The sequence below is a fragment of the Schistocerca piceifrons genome, chromosome X (assembly GCF_021461385.2).
Source record: "Schistocerca piceifrons isolate TAMUIC-IGC-003096 chromosome X, iqSchPice1.1, whole genome shotgun sequence".
Lineage (NCBI taxonomy): Eukaryota > Metazoa > Arthropoda > Insecta > Orthoptera > Acrididae > Schistocerca > Schistocerca piceifrons.
In genome coordinates, this window is record NC_060149.1 from 473,936,444 (window position 1) to 473,959,546 (window position 23,103).

The 23,103-nt window shown below is 42.9% G+C and overlaps 1 protein-coding gene across 1 annotated transcript in view; it reads left to right on the top strand.

The window, feature by feature from the left end:
• Positions 1-23,103, top strand: part of LOC124723121 (GTP-binding protein Di-Ras2) — an 857,802-nt gene that overhangs the window by 259,663 nt on the left and 575,036 nt on the right. The window contains exon 3 of the mRNA XM_047248304.1: positions 12,331-12,380. The gene's annotated coding sequence lies outside the window, so the exon portion shown is untranslated. The remainder of the gene's footprint in view (positions 1-12,330; positions 12,381-23,103) is intronic.

Genomic DNA, 23,103 nt, shown 5'->3' on the forward strand with positions numbered 1-23,103 from the left:
GCTACACCTAGAAGAAATGCAGATGATAAATGGGTATTCATTGGACAAATATATTATACTAGAACTGACATGTGATTACATTTTCACGCAATTTGGGAGCATAGATCCTGAGAAATCAGTACCCAGAACAATCAACTCTGGCCGTAATGGCTTTGAGCACTATGCGACTTAACTTCTCAGGCCATCAGTCGCCTAGACCTTAGAACTAATTAAACCTAACTAACCTAAGGACATCAGACACATCCCCGAGGCAGGGTTCGAACCTGCGACCGTAGCGGTTGCTCGATTCCAGATTGTAGCGCCTAGAACCGCACAGCCACTCCGGCCGGCCCTCTGGCCGTAATAACGGCCTTGATACGCCTGGGCACTGAGTCAAACAGAGCTTGAATGGCGTGTACAGGTACAGCTGCCCATGCAGCTTCAACACGATACCATAGTTCATCAAGAGTAGTGACTGGCATAATGTGACGAGCCAGTTGCTCGGCCACCATTGACCAGACGTTTTCAATTGGTGAGAGGTCTGGAGAATGTGCTGGCCACGGCAGCAGTCGAACATTTTCTGTATCCAGAAATGCCCGTACAGGACCTGCAACATGCGGTCGTGCATTATCCTGCTGAAATGTAGGGTTTCGCAGGGATCGAATGAAGGGTAGAGCCACAAATGTAACGTCCACTGTTCAAAGTGCCATCAATGCGAACAAGAGGTGACCGACACGTGTAACAAATGGCACCCCATACCATCACACCGGGTGATACGCCAGTATGGCAATGACGCATACACGCTTCCAATGTGCGTTCACCGTGATGTCGCCAAACTCGGATGCGACCATCATGATGCTGTAAACAGAACCTGGATTCATCCGAAAAAATGACGTTTTGACATTCGTGCAGGTTCGTCGTTGAGTACACCATCGCAGGCGCTCCTGTCTGTGATGCTGCGTCAAGGGTAACCGCAGCCATGGTCTCCGAGCTGATAGTCAATCCTGCTGCAAACGTCGTCGAACTGTTCCTGCAGATGGTTGTTGTCTTGCAAACGTCCCCATTTGTTGACTCAGGGATCGAGACGTTGCTGCACGGTCCGCTACAGCCATGCAGATAAAATGCCTGTCATCTCAACTGCTAGTGATACGAGGCCGTTGGGATCCAGCACGGCGTTCCCTATTACCCTCTTGAACCCACCGATTCCATATTCTGCTAGCACTTATTGGATCTCGACCAACGCGAGCAGCAATGTCGCGATACGATAAACCGCAATCGCGATAGGCTACAATCCGGCCTTTATCAAAGTCGGAAACGTGATGGTACGCATTTCTCCTCCTTACCCGAGGCATCACAACAACGTTTCACCAGGCAACGTCGCTCAACTGCTGTTTGTGTATGAGAAGTCGGTTGGAAACTTTCCTCATGTCAGCACGTTGTAGGTGTCACCACCTGCACCAACCTTGTGTGAATGCTCTGAAAAGCTAATCATTTGCGTATCACAGCATCTTCTTCCTGTCGGTTAAATTTCACGTCTGTAGCACGTCATCTTCGTGGTGTAGCAATTTTAATGGCCAGTAGTGTAACTACAATAACTTTAAATTTGGTTTCAACAGAAAATTCTGAATTCTATTTTCTCCTTTTTTATTTAGAATCGTGTTTCTGAGATCTGTAGAAAGAGTCGCCTGACAGAAATTCTTAGAGTATGTTCTAAATTACAGTCGGCCTATACTTGAACGCAATGTAGTTTTCGTGCAAGAGAAAACAAACGCGGTTATGGTGCCCTATAGCGACTCAGATGGATTACAGAGGATTTACATCAGGCGAATTTGGTCGCCTAGACATCAACGTGAGTTCTCTACAATTCTCCTCAAACGAACGTAGCACGGTTCTGGCTCCCAATCACGGACAGGTGTACTGCTGGAAGATGACATCGCCGTCGAGGAAGACATCGAACATGAAGGTCGAGGAAGACATCGAGCATGAAGGGATGCAGGAGGTTCGCAGCTGTTAGCGTGTTTCGATTACTACCACAGGTCCTATTCAAGCACAGGAGAATGTCTCCCATAGCATAATATTGCTCCTATCAGCTTGCGTCCAGGCGCACTGCTCGTTTCGAGCAGCCGTTCATCTCGATGACGCCGTTTGTGGAGACGACCATCGACCTAGTGTAGCAAAATAGTGATTCATCCAAAGAGCCGACACGTTTCCACTGATCAACAGCCCAATCCCATTGGTCTCGTGCCTACTGTAATTGACGATGTCGTTGGGTCAACACGTGAAAACGTAGGTTTGGTCTGATGCGAATCTCTATGTTCACTGCTATGCTCCGAAACATATGTCCGTGCACCAGCATTGTGTTCTTTCGCTAGAGATGTCACAGAACATGATCTATCCTACTTTACAGAACAGACAAGCCTCCATACCTAACGTTCTGTGAAGAGCCGTGGACGTCCAACCATTTAGCGCCTAGTGGTGGTTTCACTGTCCTTCTACCTCTTTCTGTAGGCGCTAACGATAGTAGCACGTGAACATTCGGTCAGCTTTTCCGTCTTCGAGGTAGTCGTCCACAGGCTCTGCGTAAAAATAATCTGTCGTTTGTCAAAGTCGCGTATCTCAATGTATTTCCCTATTTGCAGCCCATATCTTCGCTAGGGTGATTCCCCGTCCGTATCTGCTCCGTTTAGTTACGTTGCCGCGTCATGTGCCCGCAAACGCCACCAAGCTTTGCCCATCACGCCACCAAATTGTGCCCATTGTTGCGGTGGGCTGTGGTCGTGATGTTTTGGCTTATCAGTGTATGTCTCAAGGAGAATTTAATTCCATCAGAGCAAGAAATATTGTCTTACGAATAATATAAACGTAAACGAACACACATTTGTGAAGAATGTAAAAAAAAACTTCATTTCATTTTGCAGGATCTTTAACCGACAAAAATATGCTAAAGTACTGGTACAGCCCTCATTTGTGGATACAAAAGTCTCTTCTGTAGGAGTTTGAAACGTCCTTACTTCCTCCTCTCTGGTGTCTCCGATAATTTCATTATATATATCTGGACAGAATTTGCTGTACTATCTTTCAGTAGACGAGTTTCTTACATACGTAATTACTGTACCGCAGATTAGATATTCAGCTTTATCGTCACAACTAATAGAAACAATAAGAATGTTCCTACTCCAGTTTAAATGGACTTTCGGAAAACTTTGCTTTTTTTCGGAGCAGGTGGTTCTGTTATTCTAGTAACTGTCTGACACTTACGTATTTCAGTGTGAAATAAGCCGTCTATTAGCGCACTCGGCAGCACACCACGACCGCTTCACTATGTAAGCCGAGTTGAGGCGAATTACGCCGAGTTGCAACGATGCACTCTGCAAACACTGTCTGCACCTCCCTTTGCACGATTTTTCATGTGTAAGTTGCCCCGCCGGCCGGGGTGGCCGAGCGGTTCTAGGCGCTACAGTCTGGAACCTTGCGACTTCTACGGTCGCAGGTTCGAATCCTGCCTCGGGCATGGATGTGTGTGATGTCCTTAGATTAGTTAGGTTTAAGTAGTTCTAAGTTCTAGGGGACTGATGATCTCAGAAGTTAAGTCTCATAGTGCTCAGAGCCATTTGAACCATAAGTTGCCCTGGTCTAGAATATTGCTGCATCTGCCGAGGAAAAAAACGCTGTGAGCGCTAGTAACGTATCAACCGCTGCCACAGGAAAAAAAGAAACTTTGCTTGTCTGTTGGTAAAAAATAATTTTTTGTAGTAGTACAAATAATTAAAAGGAAAAGTGCATTTGTTAGAACTACAAGATTGATAAATAGTCACAAGTATGCTATGTCCAAGAACCACGCACAAACAAGAGTATTAAAATTTGTAGAAAAACAGAGATACGGTTACAGAGGGTCAGACAATGCCACAGCTTGTTCTCGCTACCTCGTATGACGATCTGGACAAAGATGAGTCATGGTGAAAATGTGTTACTGTGCATAACGAAAATGCCTAGTGTTATGGCGTGAACGGATGTCTTATCGAGATGCAGGGACAATGTGGCTCTTACTGAAGAAATTCGATTATAAAACCTATGTGAGAGTGAGCTGGTTATATGAGTATTCGAGACTCCTATAAATTGATAGCAGTCCGTAATTCACGAGAAAGTCCTAACATTCGCTGACGACAGCAAACGTAGTGTTACATTAGGAGATTTCTCACCATTGCACTAAAGAATTAATACTGCAGGTATTCGCACTAGTTCTTGGACGCATTGAATATAAAATGAGAACTGTATATGTTCATACAGATGGCACTTTTGTCTGAATGAAACCTATCCTCCGTCAAGAATAGCAGAAGAATATTTAAACTTTGACCTATTCTGTGAAAAAGTTAGGGATTGTTTGTCGATCTCACAGCTCAAAATCTCTCAAAGTAGAGAACTTCACTCTTGAGTCTTCCGCAAGGAAGTGCTGATCGTGTCTACACCTAGTGAGTAATTTCTTCCAAGCCACAAAAGTGACAGGAAGTATGTACTGGCGCTATGAATGTAAAACTTTTAGTTTATCATTTTATTATAAGAATCTAAATACATACTTTCTATAAGACTCTGCCCTTGTTCATGTTTACAAATCTGCTGAATATTATGCTCCTGTGTATGAAAACTGCGACTATACAATGGCGTTTGTTACTAATTATACGAATGAACAAGAACAGTCTGTGACTCTATCAGAACTATCCCACTATAGTATAATCTTTGTTTGTTTATATTTTCCCTAGACTTCTTATGAAGAAACCACTCATGGAATAAGGCATTGCTACACATAACAGATGTTTATATAAACCTGTCACACCCACACTTGCATAAGCCTAACACATAATGCCCTGTTATGACGCTCATGAAATCATGTGGACGTCATGAGATGACAGAAACATCATTGTAAACTGTAGTATGGTCAGCCAGTGGAGAGATTATTGAAATCAACACCCTACTCATAGTCCACATATGCTTCTGGATTCAACAAAGAAGATTAAGAGATTTCAGCTTCCTGACATGTATGATTATTAAAGAGGGTTCATACTGATTCGTAGTTACCGAAAGGTTTAAGTCTTCAAACAGTGCTTACAGTGGCTGTAACTCATTAGGAACAATATCACAGTGCATCCTCTCTACGTGTTTGAACAAGGTTTGATTGAACTATATGAAATGGCTCCAAATGTTACGAACTGCCTGTCAAACATAACTGTTAGTTTATAATTCTTCTGTAATGAATTGTGTAATACTATTACTAATGGTATGATTATACACGTAATTCCCATTCGACTCTGACGATACTGAAGTAACGTATTTGATAAATTCAGGATAATAATGCAAGCCACTGGAAACAACTTTTTTTAAAATTGTGTAGTAGTTATTTTTACTAAACGATTTTCGAGTAATGACTAATTATATATTTTGTTATTATTTAACATGATTCGCATGTTCTGAAATTAGGGGTTGTTTTCTAGTGATTCATCAGAGTTTGATGTGTGTTGTAGCGTCTGCTAACATCTCTCGCAGGACTCTCGGTAGAATTCAGTATGCAGTATCACTTTCCTGAGAAAGCGTTAATAGAACCAGAGATAGAAATGCCACTGCAACGGCAGCATAGGGCTGGTATCAGTGCAACGCTGTTCTCAGAGAATCGAGGCGCCTACCGAAGGGCCGACAAAGGCACAGTGCCGTTCCTCTTCCCCGAGAGAAATCTCTGTGCCAGACAGAACAGACACTCTTAATTCAAATAGTACAACACAAAGTTCCCTGCAGTCAACCACTGCGATTATTTATGACCATTTCACTAACACATAACACATTAATATCCTTTTGTTAAACAAACCAGGAAGAACAGGAAAACAGAAAGAATAAATGATAACAATTATTGGAAACAGCCGTCAAAATTTATCAGCAAACCAAAAGTATATCATTCTGAAGGTTTATAAACAAATACTGTGTTGTACAAGGAATTAAATTCTTTCTCGAATACGCACGTGATTCAAAGATGAAAAGAAGCGCTTCTTTAAACTCGTAGTGTCTCAGTTGCGGATGATCACTGACACTGTTTAACTGGCCAATAAAGTAGACCTTAGGCTGAGCCGTACTAAATAGCAGGCAAGCTACCTGGTGCACAACGGCTCATCAGTGCAGGTAATACTGCGTGTATCGCATCCGTAAGTCTTTGTAAATAATGCAGAAAATCCTTTCAGCTCCTGCGTCAAAGACCTTGCTGCAACGCAGGACGAGCACTTAAAACTGGAGTGGATGTACCGTGTCTACGCGCCGTAAAATGAATGAGTCATTCCGTGTTTTATTAAAACACAAAAAGCTTTCCCCACAGACATTAAAAAGTAAATAGTACAGGTGCTAGTCTTGCCCGTGTTCGATTATTGTGGTGTCCTACATCAAAATATATACAATGACATACAATGACAGCCCTTGATGTATTGACCCTGTACCTGTTCCCATAGAGAAATGTGCAACGTACATGTAGGCTGAAGCCATGGTTACCACTGCTTAATTCGTGAATCCATTCTCTCCCAATCACAGTTACCCTCAATGGTACCATTGCTACACCTAAAACTTCGTCACCTGATCCTGACATTCTAGATTACTGTCAGTGCACCTCATACAATCAAAGTATATGCGAAGGCCTTCTCTTTCAGAGACACCGAGACTGGAGGTGCATTCATTAGGCACTGAAATAGTATTCCGGGAGAAAGCACTCAAATCCTTGTCGGTCCATCCAGATTTAGATTTTCTGCGTTTCCACTAGAAAAAACATGAAACCTGTAGAGTGTCTAGTCTATGAACTGGACGTTATACATAGACGGAAAAATTAATAAAGTTTTTCTATTGGTTTAGTCTCTTAGTGAAGTTTACAATACAATGGCGAAGAACATTTTTGGAGAATATTTTACAGAGAAAAGTCCTTGGACGCTTTGAAGGCTTGAAGTAGGCACGACACAGATGGCAATCGCACCACAGAGTTTCCCGTCACTACTGTGGCTGTGGACTCAAGCGACAGGAAATCAGTCGATGCAGATAAAACCACTGCGCAGAAGTAACTATCAGTCTTTAATTGTAGAATCAGATTCAGTTCTATCGGCAAGATAAGTGTTTTTAGAATTGTTGACAGATGCTGTGTTAGGAGCTACACGTTGCCAGTAAATTCTGTATTGTAGCCTCTGAGTAACTGGTATGTTTATCAGACCTCCGGCTGCATGTGTTCCATGGATGACAGTAAAGAGACGAGACTGGTTATTTTAGACGTAGCAGCAAAGAGTTTGAGCCATGAATAAACAGAGATTTGTGTTCTGCTCTGTTGAAGCAGTTTATAGAATGACTTTCGATAAACATTCGTCTGGAGGGAAAGTGTGAGGCGTTGCATTCACGTAACATGCAGGTTAGCAGACATCGCGTAAGGTTTGCCTGAATAAACGGTGGAATACTATTAATAATCAGTGCTTTGTAGACGTGATATCGCAATGACAAGTACGACTTGTTAGTGGTTTCAACAGTTCTAGACATTCACGTCATGGATGACACTGCCCGTGCTCATCGAGCTGCTTTGCTTGGGTGAACATGCAGCAAATAAAGATACGCTATACAAGGTGCAAACGTTAACTCTTTACAACGTACTGCAGTGCTCTAGGGAAAGGCGAAAAGAAAATTGATACAGGGCACTTGGGACCTATCAAATCGGGAAACAACCTAAAGTTGACCTACAAAAGCCACCTACATTACAGCACATGCCCATCGCGGGAGATTGACAGTAGCCTTTCGTTCTCTTACGCCACCGGATCAGTCGTCCATTTCGTTAACATTATTATTAGGTTGGTACACAAGTTCGCAGCGTTTCGTTATGAAGCAATTCCACCACTCTTCTTACGAAATATGTTCTCATTTCCACCATATACTTAATAGGAATGTTACTTTCGAAAAGATTTAAAATTTAGTTTCTCATCAAATTTCGAACTAATTTTTTAGAATTCTGTTCATATCCCATACGCATAACAATCTCGTCAACGACAACTACTCAACTGTCACCAGGTCCTAAGTATTATACGTTTTACTGCTGTAGCTGAGTTATTCTGTTTATTTCTTTTGAAAGAATATCAGTACGAGAAATGTGATCCTATTGCTTTAGTCAGAAAAATGCCAACGAGGCAATATAATCACACATAGTACTCTTAAATTTTTATTTTAGAAATTTTTTGTTTACAATTTTCAGTTGATGTTCTCTTTACCTGAACTAATTATGAGAAAACTAGTTCTTAGCATAATAGCAGTGAACACCAAGAAAGTAGTCTCAAAATATCATTCAAATCTGATAAGTAAGTTTCGATAATAGGTACTTTAGGAACTTATTAATGTAAGATTCAGGAAACAGTATTGTATGTCTCCTTTTTCTGTTTATTCTGCCTTCTTGTTTTTCTGAGGACCTACATACACTGATTCCCATGACATTTTTTACAGTTGCAATGGCCCAAAAACAGAGCTTCCACACTCATTCTCCCCAGGATTAATTTGGAAGAAGTGTAATAATAATTGAGAAGAGGAATGGAATCCAGTACACAAATATATACGTAATATTTGTGAAAGAATTTAGTTTAATGTCATTTTTATCATATATCTGCAGTGAGTAATTGAGTTAGCATCTGAACTGAACGCAATTCACGCTGCAAATCCAGCAAAATATGTCTATAATCTAAGATACGACATTCGGTACCGAAACTGAAGGTTGTATTCCGTGCTAATACGGTAAAATTTTACATAATCTGTTTGGGTCACATCTATTCGAGCGTCAGAGCTCTGCATACCATAACTCCAAAACTAAAAGAGTTTTGCTTGAAATTACTTTTGTTGTAAACCATAACCCTTGCTTTACAATAACCATAACAGTAAGTTAACGTCCACTAAATCTACAAATTTTAATTTATACCTACATTTGTACTTCGCAAGCTATCGTACGAAGTGTGGCGGTACTTCTGATAACATATCTCTTTATTCCTTCCCTGTTCCATTCGCGAATGGTGCGTGGGAAGAATAACTGCGGTAAACCTCCGCATTAGGTCTAATTTCTCGGATTTCCCCACTGTGATCATTTCGCGATAAGTTTGTAGGAGGAAGTAATATGTTGTCCGACAGTTCCCGGAAAATACTCTCCCACAGTTAACAGTAAGCTTCGCCGTGATGCACAACGTCTTTTTTGCATCATCTGCCATTACATCTTGTTGAGTATCTTCGTAGAGCTTTCGCGCCGACTAAGCGATCTCATAAAGAAATGCGTCGCTGCTTGTTCGTTCTTGTAAACTTTTATATTAATCCAACCTGGTAAGGGACCCAGATTGATGCGAAGTATTTAGCAATCAGTGGAACACGTCTTGTGGATAAATTACATTTCTTCGAGATTATTCCTATTAATCTCAACCTGACACCTGCTTTCTCTACGATTCGTTGTACGTCATCATTCCACTTTATGTCGCTCCAGATGGTTACTCGTAGGCATTTTACGATAGCTACTGTTTACACTGGTTTGTCACCAATAATATAATCGTAGGGAAGAGGGTTTCTTGAGCTACTTATGCACCGTATGTTGCATTTATATATGTTGTACAGCAACTGCCAGTTACAACAGTTTGCTACAGATTTCTGACGTTGTCACCACCTTATAAACAACCGCATCACCTGGGAACAGGTTCATGTAGTTTGTGGCGTTAGTCATTAAATAATCTATAAGCAGTGTGTTACAAAACGATACCCACAAACTTCAAGAGGTTCTAGAGGTTGTCGTGAGCAACAAACTGAAGATAGGAACCGCGTCCAGAAACGGCATCCAGCGACGCTACAGAATGTCGAAGTTATAGTCGCCGGCGCCTGCTAGTAGGCCACCCGTTCGGCAACACACTTGATCTTGTACGCTAACTGACCATAGGCGGAACGACTGATTGTCACGATAGCCAGTGGAGAAGATTGAGCTAACTAATGCCTTGTCTCCTCTGAGCGCGGTGCTCTGTTGCCTCGGTGGATGACTATTTTGGACATGGGTTTCCATCAGTTTATTTTTCTCCTGTGTAGCGAAAATTAGAATTTTAGAGGATTCTAGCAGACAAATAAACTGCCGATGGAAACCATTCCGGCGTAACCATAAGCTCCGGTACGAAGATGAATAACACAGGAGCAAAGAAGGCTGTGAGATGACGTCGGCCAATGGTGAACTGATTAGGACCGCACCACGACAGGAGCGGCCTCTAGGCGAAAAGAATATAAGCGCCGCTCCTGCCAGCCTCTACCGGGCAGTAGATGACGGACACTAGCAGACCCGGACTAGAAACCACATCGTATGCAGAAAAAGACATTTATTGTTTGCATGTCGCCATTCGCTTGCAACACGTTCTTGTAAACCAAAGTTAAGTATTGTCAATCTACTTTATTTTAATAAAAACCATTAATGTGATTTGCTTGAATTTTGTATATCTATCCGAGAAAGCAGCATCCTTTAGGCACCCTATAAGAGACGAGTGGTCAGGACCCCACAGGAACCTGGGTCCGAAACCGTCATCCACCGAGACAACAGAGCATCGCATTCATAGGAAACAAGCTTGCATACGCAGCAACTAGCTCCATATTCTCCGCTGACGATCGTGGCTATCAGTCACGATTACTGAACAACAAAACAACACTGTTAGACGTTCTACTTACGGTCCGTTGGCGTACAAAGTCGCGTGTGCTGATAAAGGGATGGCCTAGCGACAGGCGCTGCCGCCAATAACTACGACGCTCTGTAGCGTTCGTTGGATAACCTTTCTGGACGCGAGTCCCTACCCTAAATTTGTTCCTCATAACACGCTCTGCAACCCCTCGAAGTTTGTCGATGTCGTTTTTAACACCCTGTATACTGTAAATAATAATGGTCCAATCACATTTCTTTGGAGTAATACTGAAATTACTTTAATATTTGCCTATTTAGCCCATTTAAGAGCGGCGTGTTGAGTTCTACCTGTAAGGATGCTCTGAATCCAGTCATAGATTTGGTCCTATACTCGATAAGCTCGTATTTTTGCCATTAAGTGACAGTGCGGAGCCGTATTGAACGCTTTCCTCAAGTTTCAAAACACCGTGGCCTCGACCTCATGGATGAACTGAGTGAGTTTTTTAGGACCTTTGGTTGCGTTAAAGAGGCTGATTTTTTGTAGAGAAATTTTCCGTTCTCCAAACATGTCATAACACGGGAGCATAAGACATGTTCTGTAATTCTACAACGGACTGGAGTCTATAATTATTTGCATCTGTTCTACAGCCTTTCTAGACAATGGATGTAGCCTGTGGGTTATTTTTTCTCTAGCTACGTACCCCCCCGTTGCTCCAGCGCTCTACGATAAAGTACTGCTAGAAGGGGAACAAGTCCTTTCGCATTATCTCTATAGAATCTTACAAAAATCTCATCTAGTCTTGATGCCTTTCCACCATCGTAGTTGCTTTTCTATTCTGCCATTGCGTATCTCAATATCTGCCATATCGGCTTTCGCACAATGACTGGAAACAGGAACCGTACTACAATGTTCCATGGTGAAACAGTTTTGGAAGACTGAGTACAGCATTTCGGCCCAGTATTGTCACTGAGCAACTGAATAGACTATTTCTATTCACTCATTGACTTTACGTACGATGAAAACTTCTTAAGATTGTTAGGCAGATTGGTTGGCCAAATTTCACTATCACATTCATTTAACACTTCTCTTATTGCTCTCCTTGCGCTCATTTTTGATTCGTTCAACTTTTGTTTCAGCTAGTCTTTGTCTTTGCTTAAGTCTGTGATGTATCTCATTTTGCTTTCGTAGCCACTTGCTAACATGTCTATTAAACCAGGGCGGGTCTTTCCCCTTGCTCGCCACGTACACATTGCGCTGTGGCAAATGATATCCACCAATGGAACAGATAGTGCTTTCATACTGTGTAGAATTTGTATCATACGCTGCTAAACACAAACAGTACCGATTTTTGCCCGCAAAGGTGCTTCTTCTTTTTGTCATTTACATGTTGTAACTTCATTGCGTTACCTCCCACGTTCCGTGTTATGTAGTACCTAGCAACTAGTTTATTAAATATAACATACTAGATGTTATTGTGCAGAGTAATATTCTGTATGTCTCTACGATACCATCTGATGTATAGTTTGTTATTTCTGACAGTTCGCTATTCGTTGGTCTTGCCATTTTTTCATATGTAAGACATCTTACTACGAGATGTGCTTGTGGATTGCACTCTAAACGGTAATATTTGTTGACTTCTTTTCTTTTACCTGTGTGGTATAATCCATTTAACGTTTGGTTACAGGTTCTGTCAGCCTTGCTCACAAGGACGGCTTTCGTCACTATCACTGGAAGGTAAGTTACCATCACTAACATGGTATTTCATATTTCGGTTCATTATATAGATATTGCATGTGCAACTTATGTACCGGCTTAACTCGGGGCCATCGTACGTAGCAATTACTGAAATTATTTACTGCTCTGATCTACTCTGTACTCTTATAAGGTGATCCAGGTACCTTCCAACTTTTTATTTTTTCATATTAAGAAGTTGGTAACTTTCACAAGTAAAACAGCTCTAAAAAGGCAGGAATGAAAATTTTCAGAGAAACTGTGGGGATAGAAGCATGAAAATGTGAAGTACTAGAGCAAATGTGTATTTCATGGTTGGTCATTAAATGCTCTACAGTTTACCACCTGTCAAAGAACTATGTTCTATTATATTTCATTCGTAGATCGAGCCAAATATTGTTTAGTTCTATATTTGTAAATCTAAACGCAGTAGACAGATTTTAGATACTTCCAATTAGCACTTACTACGTAATTTCAGCGTGAGTCAGATGGCAGTTCGAGCGAACGGCACCACTTTTATTAACTTACGAAAGTGCGGCAATAGATACTGTTGAGGTCTGAACCTGCTCCGGAAGACTCCTAAGAAGTATATCAATGACACTTCACCTTGTGTGAATATTTTTCTCAAAGACAGCTGGAAGACGAGATGCTTCAATACGTCAGAAATCAAGCCCCGGGTTCCCGGGTTCGATTCCCGGCGGGGTCAGGGGATTTTCTCTGCCTCGTGACGGCTGGGTGTTGTGTGCTGTCCTTAGGTTAGTTAGGTTTAAGTAGTTCTAAGTTCTAGGGGACTTATGACCACAGCAGTTGAGTCCCATAGTGCTCAGAGCCATTTTTGAAATCAAGCTGAATGGGAAATACACATTCGCGTCTTTGTTGTTTCACTGATGAGAATTTTTGTTTGATATGAATTATGACTACATCTGCAACAATATCAGTCTTCCACAAGCCACCTGACGGTGTGTACGGTGTGTGGCGGAGGGTACGTCTGATGCCACTGCCTGATCCCGCTTTTTTTTTCCATTCGTGAATGGCGCGTGAGAAGAATGATTATCGGTAAGCCTCTGTACTAGTTCTAATTTCTCGAGTTCCCTCATTGTGGTCATTTCGCAAGACATATGTGGAAAGATGTAATATTCTGTACGACTCTTCCTCGAAAGTACTCTCTCGAAATATCTATACAAAACCTCTCCTTCATGCACAACGTTTCTCTTGTAGCATTTGCCACTACCTAGTAGATAGTGTCCGAAGTTCCATGCGGCTTTTTGCGGATGATGCTGTAGTATACCGAGAGGTTGCAGCATTAGAAAATTGCAGCGAAATGGAGGAAGATCTGCAGCGGATAGTCACTTGGTGCAGGGAGTGGCAACTGACCCTTAACGTAGACAAACGTAATGTATTGTGAATACTTAGAAAGAAAGATCCTTTATTGTATGATAGTATGATAGCGGAACAAACACTGGTAGCAGTTACTTCTGTAAAATATCTGGGAGTATGCGTAGGGAACGATTTGAAGTGGAATGATCATATAAAATCAATTGATGGTAAGGCGGGTGCCAGGTTGAGATTCATTGGGAGAGTCCTTAGAAAACGTAGTCCATCAACAAAGGAGGTGGCTTATAAAACACTCGTTCGACCTATACTTGAGTATTGCTCATCAGTGTGGGATCCGTACCAGGTCGGTTTGACGGAGGAGATAGAGAATATCCAAAGAAGAGCGGTGCTTTTCGTCACAGGGTTATTTGGGAAGCGTGATAGCGTTACGGAGATGTTTAGCAAACTCAAGTGGCAGACTCTGCAAGAGAGGCGCTCTGCATCGCGGTGTAGCTTGCTGTCCAGGTTTCGAGAGGGTGCGTTTCTGGATGAGGTATCGAATATATTGCTTCCCCCTACTTATACCTCCCGAGGAGATCACGAATGTAAAATTAGAGGGATTCGAGCGCGCACGGAGGCTTTCCGGCAGTCGTTCTGCCTGCGAACCATACGCGACTGGAACAGGAAAGGGAGGTAATGACAGTGGCACGTAAAGTGCCCTTCGCCACACACTGTTGGGTGGCTTGCGGAGTGTAAATGTAGATGTAGATGTAGATGTATAAAACTTGTTGACCATCTCTGCAACGCTCTAGCAACGACTAAACGATCTCGTGATGAAACGCGCCACTCTTTTTTGGCTCATCTCTATCTCTTGTAACAGCCCTACCTGGTAAGGCACCAAAACTGATGAACAATACTCAAGAATCCATTGAACAAGCGCCTTGTAAGCCACATGTTTAGTGGATGAATTACATTCCTTAAAATTCTTCCAATCAATCTCAGACCTTCTTATAGGCTACCACGTCATCTGCGAACAAGAGTGCCGGCCGCGGTGGTCTAGCGGTTCTAGGCGCGCAGTCCGGAACCGCGCGACCGCTACGGTCGCAGGTTCGAATCCTGCCTCGGGCATGGATGTGTGTGCTGTCCGTAGGTTAATTAGGTTTAAGTAGGTCTAAGTTCTAGGGGACTGATGACCACAGATGTTAAGTCCCATAGTGCTCAGAACCATTTGAACCATTTCTTTGCGAACAAGATATTCCGACGCTTTCTACTAGATCATTTATCTGCAATGGAAACAGTAACGGTCCTATTACACTTCCTTGTGGTCCCCCAGAAACTACCTTTACATTTGTCAATATTGTTCCGTTAGGTGCGACATGTTGTGGTCTGTATACAAGGAAGTCTTGAATCCCGTCGTAACTACGGTCCGATACTCGTTAAGCTCATATTTTTCTCAATAAGCCGCAGTGTGGGATGCTGTCAAATGTCTTCCTGAAGTCAGGGAGCACGGCATCAATCTGAGCGCCGATATCTACAGCGCTGTGGATCTCGCGGCGGAACATAGCCAGCTAAGTTTCGCAAGATCTCTGTTAGGGGAATCCACGTTAATATTTATCGACAATCTTCCGCTGCAAAATAGTTTAGAAAGATTGAATTTAGTATTTCGACCTTCTCTCTGTTATCTTCTGTTTCGGTTCCAGTATGGTCACTGAGTGTACTAGTAGATAATTTCGAACCGCTTACTGATTTTATATAAGACCAAAACCTCTTAGGGTTTTTAGTCAGATTGACAGACAAAATTTTACTTTCAAAGTCACCGAACGCTTCTCTCATTGCTCTCCTTACCCTCATTTTAGCTTCTTTCAGCTTTTGTTCGTCACCAAGTTCTAGACTTCTCTTTAATCTGTGATGGATCTATGTTTTTTACGCAGCAGCTTTCTAACACGCCTGTTAAACAACGGTGGCTTTTTCCCATCCCTTAAGACCTTGCCCGAGACATGCTTTTCTAAGGTGCACTGACCGACACATTTGAATTTCTTTTTCCATCTGTTCTCCACGTCGTCCTCGGCACTGAAAATTTGATGTTGCCTACTCAGATACTCTGTAACTTGTATCTTGTAACTCCAGCTAAGCAAAAATATTTTCTACCTTTCTTGACTTTCCTTGTAATACCCTTAGTCGTAGATGCTATCACAACCTTAACATCACTGATACCCTCCTCTACGTTCACTGTTTCGAGAGCCGGCCGAAGTGGCCGTGCGGTTAAAGGCGCTGCAGTCTGGAACCGCAAGACCGCTACGGTCGCAAGTTCGAATCCTGCCTCGGGCATGGATGTTTGTGATGTCCTTAGGTTAGTTAGGTTTAACTACTTCTAAGTTCTAGGGGACTAATGACCTCAGCAGTTGAGTCCCATAGTGCTCAGAGCCATTTGAACCATTTGAACTGTTTCGAGAAGTTCAGATCTGTTTGTTGTTCAGGTGTCTAAGACATTACACTCATGAGTTGGTTCGCTAACTATCTGCTGGAAGTGATTTTCGGACAAGACATTCAGAATAAAGTCATATGAGTCCCTGCCTATGGCACTAGTTCTCATAGCATGACTCTCCCAGTCTATACCTGGCAAGTCGAAGTCACCCTCTATTACAACAGTTTGATCGGGAAATATTTTCACGATATTCTGCAAGTTATCTCTGAAGCACACTACTCCTACAACTCGTGACACAGGTTTTCGATAAAAGCATTCGATTACTATTTTTGAGCCATCCTTGAATTTAACCTTACGCACATTAATTCATATTTCAAACACATGATAACCTCGCTGGATATTATCGAATTCTATATGGCAATAAATACGCCGCCACCACTGGCGACTAAACTATCCGTACGATATATATTCCGATCTGAATTTAGGAGTTCGTGGATAGCCACTTCAGGTTTCGACCAACTTTCTGTTGATAATACTATCTGGGCATTATAACCCTCAATAAGCGATAGCTATTCTGGATCGTTACTGTGGATGCTCCTACAGTTTATTAATATCATATGAACCTTTCCTAATTCCGATCGGCGGGTTAGAGAAGTCCCTGGGAATAAAGGGTCTAACGATCTTCGATTTCGCTAGGCAAAATGTCTCTAAACCCAACGGGTGTGGGTTGGTTTCCTGTAGCTTAAAAAGACACTTGACCCTATGTGCACCTCGCACGTACTACGCTACCCTAGTAGTCACTTCGTGCGTGTAGAGCACGCCTGATCTATTAAAGGGAAACGTAAATCTCCGTAAGCGATAGCGGAGGTTGAGAAATTCGCATCCGATATCGTCACAGAATCGTCCGATTCTCTTGTTTAGACCTTGCACTCTGTTCGAAACTAGAGGACCAAGATAGAACCTGGCTACGATGCTACAAATAGGCAGCTTAGCCTGCACCACATATGCAATGCTAGTTGCCTTTAACAAATCAGCCATCCACCGGAAGGAACCGAAAATAGCCTCAGAGCCCAAGCGACAGGCGTCATTTGTGCGAAACTGCACCACTATTTAAAGACGGCTGCACCCAGCGCACGCAGGGCTTCCTCCACGTCTCGGACAAAACTCGTGGAAAACGTACCGATTGCACGCTGGCATTCTTTTTCGACCTGCCTGCTGTTAGCCTGAGGGGCTCAATTAAGCGCCTAACCGAGGAGCTCCCAACGCCTAGCATACCTGCCCTCTGCATTTGCCCAGAATGTGAAGGATTATTGGCCACTAGATCAACAGGAGAGGCATCTTTTGCTGGCTCAGAAGTATTAGCAAGACTGGGTAGCACCTCGTACCTGTTGCTAAGGCTTGTAAGGAGTCAGCCGAGAGGCCAGTTCTCCGTTTCGCCTTCCGCCCAGAGACACGCGAACACACCATTGTCCGCCACTCGCTCTCCACTGAAGACAGACCAGCCAAATGTTGCTTATCGGTAACCGCAGGAACAACCGGGGCACCAGGGAATTCCAACGACACCAAAAATTGCGCAGGGTTCGTCTCCGGTGCTATTTTATTCCTCGATTGGATTTTTTGTTAGCACTGTTGCAAATAAAAACACACGATTAGTCAGCGTATTATTGTATTTGACTGGTATATTCAGAAATACTCGTCAAGTCTGTCATTAGTAAGTTAAAAAGCAAGAGACAATACTGTGTCATTTTTCCTCCGTTCTACATTATTACAGTTCTTTTCAATAAGTATTTTCTATAACTCTGTTACAGTTGCTGGTAGTAGACGAAAGAAATTATCGCATTTCGTAACATTATGCTAATACAGAAATTGAAATATATGTATCCCCATTGGCGATTCCCATGTTCACTCTCATCAAGTACATATACTAACGGAAAAAAATCACATCATTAAAAAATAATTAATTTAGAGAAACGAAATTACGGGAATACGTTTGTCTGAGTAACATATTTAAATGATTTACATTGTAAGATCACAGGTTAATGCAAGCGCGAGATAAGCTATTACAAATGTGAACTACTGGTACATTAATAACGGGTGTAACCGCCAGAATGTTGAATGCAAGCATGCAGACGTGCATGCGTTGTGTTGTACGGGTGCTGGATGTAATTTTGCAGGATGGAGGTCCATGCTTGTTGCACTTGGTGGCTCAATACTGGGATGGTTAAGGCTGTTTGTGGATGTCGCTGGAGTTTCATATTGGTAGAACACTTAGAAGATGTAATAGGTTTACCAAAGAGACTGCCTACACTATGTTTGTTCATCCTCTGTTAGAGTTCTGCTGTGCTGTGTCATTACGACGAGATCTTTTCATGAAAAATCAATCATCAACTTTCTCTTCTGAATCCGAAAATATGTTATTGTCACAAGCTTACAGAGGGAGTATGGTCATCATAATAAAATAGGAGAAATCAGAGCTCGTACAGAATGAATTAAGTGTCCATTCTTGCCACGCGCTGTTAGCGTATGGAACGGTAGAGAAATAATCAGAAGATTGTTCGAAAAACACTCTGCCACACACGTAAGTGTGAATTTCAGAGTAGGCATGTAGCTCTAGATGTTGGCCGTGGTAGTTATTCGGAAGCGAAGAGGCTTGTACAGGATAGAGCAGCGTGGAAGCTGCATCAAACGAGTCTTAGGGCTAAAGACCACAACTAAAACAACAACGGTCTTTTTCTCCATGCCTGTGATGAGATTTTCTTCCCTGTAAACTGAGAGGATTAAGGAACTGAGACAACTGTTTTTGGCGAACGTAAAGGCGAGGTCAGGAATCCATCGTCCGTTCTTTCCCACTCAATTTTAAGAATGCTCTACTCTCGATAATAAACTGGATCATAGTGTCTTATCTATTACTGGCCTTATAACAGCATTTCATTTAGTGTTCATTTTGCAGAATATGTTAAATCTAACATGGAATGTAAATCTTACCTAATACAACTCATACTGAGAGTAAGCTAGTGACACTGTGAAAATGGAGAGAAATCAGTTTGGTAGGTTGACACAGTACCAATGACTTGCCGCAGTGGTAGTACGGGAGGAGCTACTGAGGAGTAGTGGCTCTGGTCACGAAAACTCACAACGGACGGGAGAGAACGGTGTGCTGACCACATGCTCCAGTGACATCTATCGGCAGAGGAGGACATGACGGTCGGTCCTTACCGTTGTGCCTTACGAGGCCTGTTAGGACGGAGTTCAGTTTCGATTGATACACTGATTATACTACTCCAGTGATTTCCGGCAGCAGCCTTGCTTTCTACCCTAGCCCTTTTCTCTTACTCCTGTATGCACTCAGAGCGCTAGGCAGGTGAGCATGCACCAATAGAGCTCTGTTAGGCGAGACTTCAACCGGTACGTCCCGAGGAGGCTGATGAGGGGCTACACAAAGAAAAAGAAACAACAACACAAGAAGTTGGTACAGGTTCCAACAGCAATATTCCTCAGTTCCTCTGTAATGAATATGAAAACACACTAGGCCGACACCTAGACTTCAATATTGCACAGAAAAATTTCGGAGTCACACAACGAGACAGAATTTGAACTTGATACGATTGTCAGTGTAATGAAATGACTATAGACACGAGACGTCCACTGCAACAAGGCTGGCTTCATACTGCTGTCAACATTCCGGCATTTTCCCTTGGTGAGGAGGGAAATGACGTGGTGCATGGTAGATGATAACGGCGTTGTTGGCGTCTGCGGAGAAAAGGTAAAGCCACGTGTATGGATGAGGGGTGGACTGTAGGATCTTTATCGTGGTATCAGCGCATTACTTACGCCACAATGCAGACTATATTTTTACAATGTCGTTTCAGTGTATTTTAGTAATGTTATTCTCTACGTGCACTGCTGGCTATTAAAACTGCAACATCAGGAAGGATTTGTGAGTATACAGTACAGTAGGCAGTATCATCATCGTTATTATAGTAAGTCACTTTGCTCACTGCTAAGCGTCGTGGCCCCATGAAATAAAAATCTCCATTTGGGACGGTTACCAGCTTCTCTTACACCGTGCTGAAGAGAGAGACCAGAGATCATCTTGATCTGATCCATCCAACTGCTCGCTGCTCTTCCCCTCGGTCTCTCGTCTTCGATCTTCCCTTCCATCGTTATTTTCTCTAGGTTTTCTCCATCTCTTCTCACAATAAGGCCAAAGAATTGGAGAATATATGATGAAATATTTAGGTGATTTTTCGGTATTACCGAATGTGAGGTTGAGTAGCATGTAGCTGCTTCCTCTGAAAGCAACAAAGATTGTCCATCTAGTCGCATAAGGCTTAGATGACAGATACGGGGGTATCATTCCATATTGCTTCAGTTCTCTGCCAGATTAATCAGTGGAAGTGGCTGTCACTTGGTAATACCTATGAGCAGATATTATCAGTGACTGAGCGATTTGGAAATTTTGCGGGTTTGCACGACAGATGAAAAACCTCTGTGTCGAGGTAGGTCACTACAGCGCGTGAAACATGAGCTATAGCACTATTTTGTTTGAAGAGTTCAGTGTTCTCTCTGGCTATTAAAACTGCAACATCAGGAAAGATTTGTGAGTATACAGTACAGTAGGCAGTATCATCATCGTTATTACAGTAAGTCATTTTGCTCACTGCTAAGCGTCGTGGCCCCATGAAACGCGTCAAGAAGAGCCACAACGATGTTCACCTTGCTGTAGTCTGTGGTGCTCAAAACTAACTTTGCGCCACCGCAATGCTTGTGTTGATAATTTTCTTGCTGGCAACAAAGACAATAGGAACAGTGGTATATAAAGTGGGTCTACGACCATGTCTCCCCTCTCCGGGGCCACTCACTGGAGGCCGCTGAGATTCTGCATAGCATTGAGTTGGCCCTCCTGAATTCATCGATTTAAAAGTCGTATGACAGTCTAGGGATCTCGAGCAACGCGAGCAGCAATTTAAGGTGACAATAAAAAGCAGCCTCGATAGGCCACAATCCTGCCACTGTCGAATTAGGACACGTACTGGTAGACGTTTTCTCTTCTTACACGGGCTTTAGTAGGATCTACTCATTAACAACCTACATTCAAATGAGACTTCCGAATGAAAAACGCGCTGTGTACTCCTTCCTTATACACAGAGATCAGATGGCGTTACTACAAAGTGCTTTTTGAGGATGCGGTAAAATACTAGGTGGACGGAAAAAATCGCAATTTCAAAAAATAATTAATGTATAGTAATGAAACTTCGGGAATACATTTGTTTGCGTAGCATATTTAAGTGATTTACATTACAAGATCAAAGGTTACTGTAAGTTCGAGATAAACTATTGCAAATGTGAAATGCTGGTGGTGTAACCACCACAATGCTGAAATGTAGGAATGCAAAAGTGCATGTATTGCGCTGTATAGGTGCCGGATGTCAGTTTAAAGGATGGAGTTCCGTGCCTGATGCTCTTGATCGCTCAATGCAGAGACGGTTAATGGTGTTTGTGGACGACGTTGAAGTTGTCGTCCAGTGATGTACCATACGTGCTCGACTGCAAACAGATCTGGTGACTGAGCAGGCAAAGCAACATGTCGACACACTGTAGAGCATGTCAGGTTACAAAAGCTGTATGTGGGTGAGAATTATCTTGTTGGAAAACACCCCCTGGAATGATGTTCATGAATGGCAGCACAACGGGCCACGCTGACGTACAGTCCAGCTGTATGGGATATTCAAGAGCGTGATTGTGCTGTCGTATGAAATAACACCTGAGACCATAACTCCAGGTGTGGGTCCAGTGTGTCCAGCACGCAGACAGTTTAGTTGCAAGCCGTCAAATGGCCTCCTTCTAACCAACACACGAACATCACTGACACCGAGGCAGAACCAGTTGTCATAAGAAAACACAACAGACCTCCGCCCTGCCCTCCAAAGAGCTCTCGCTTGAGGTTACTGAAGTCGCAAACGGCGGTGGTTTGGGGTCATTGGAATGCACGCTACAGGGCGTCAGACGAGGAGCTGTTCTTGAAGTAACCGATTTGTAACAGTTCGTTGTGTCACTGTGGTGGCCCAGATTGCTGCAGCAGATGCCGTACGATGCACCAGACCCATACGCCGAACACAATAGTCTTCCCTCTCGGTAGTGCCACGTGCCCGTCGAGAGCCCAGTCCCCTTGCAACCGTGTATTCCCTTGACTCCTGATACCGAAAATCACGTGCAGTGGCTACATTTCTGCAAAGTCTTACTGCAGTGTCGCAGAAGGAAAATGCAGCTTCTTGTATGCCTATTATACGACCTCGTTCAACGTCAGTGAGATGTCGATAATAGCGTTCTTGTCGCCTTGAAGTCATTCTCGGCTAACAGCAACTCAGCACGTCCTATCTCAAAGGTAACTAACGCTCACGATAGTAACAGCGTGTATTTAAGGTACATCTGATTTGCATCCTCACAGTGGCACTATTAGTGCCACTCTTATGCGACTGGCGCGATTTTTGAATAGACATCATCTTCCAGATGTAGAAACACGGTTATGAAGTTTCGTTTATGTCGCACAACCCGTTCTTGGTGTTGCGATTTTTTTTTTTTTTTTTTTTTTTTTTTTTTTTTTTTTTTTTTGCGTCAGGTTATGAGGAGCAACCAAACTGTTTCCGTTCGAGGGCGTTGCTGTGCAGAGTATATGGAACGTTGCACGACTTCGATGCGGGTGTATATGCTCCGACGTGTAGGCAAGGGGTTAGTGTGGCAGTCGTGTCATTCCGATGTGCACGCAGTAAATGCGGGATTATGAACTATGTCTTTGTTTCTAACAAATGCCTCCAAACAGCTCCAACGTGCCGTAACTATTATCTTAATTCCAGCAGGACAAACATCGATAGACATCCATCGGAGAGTGAAGAAAGTGTATGAGACAGCATGTCTGTCGAATACCACCGTTGTAGAATGGTGCGCCAAGTTGCGTGCCGCTCACGATTCAACACAAGACGTCAGTCA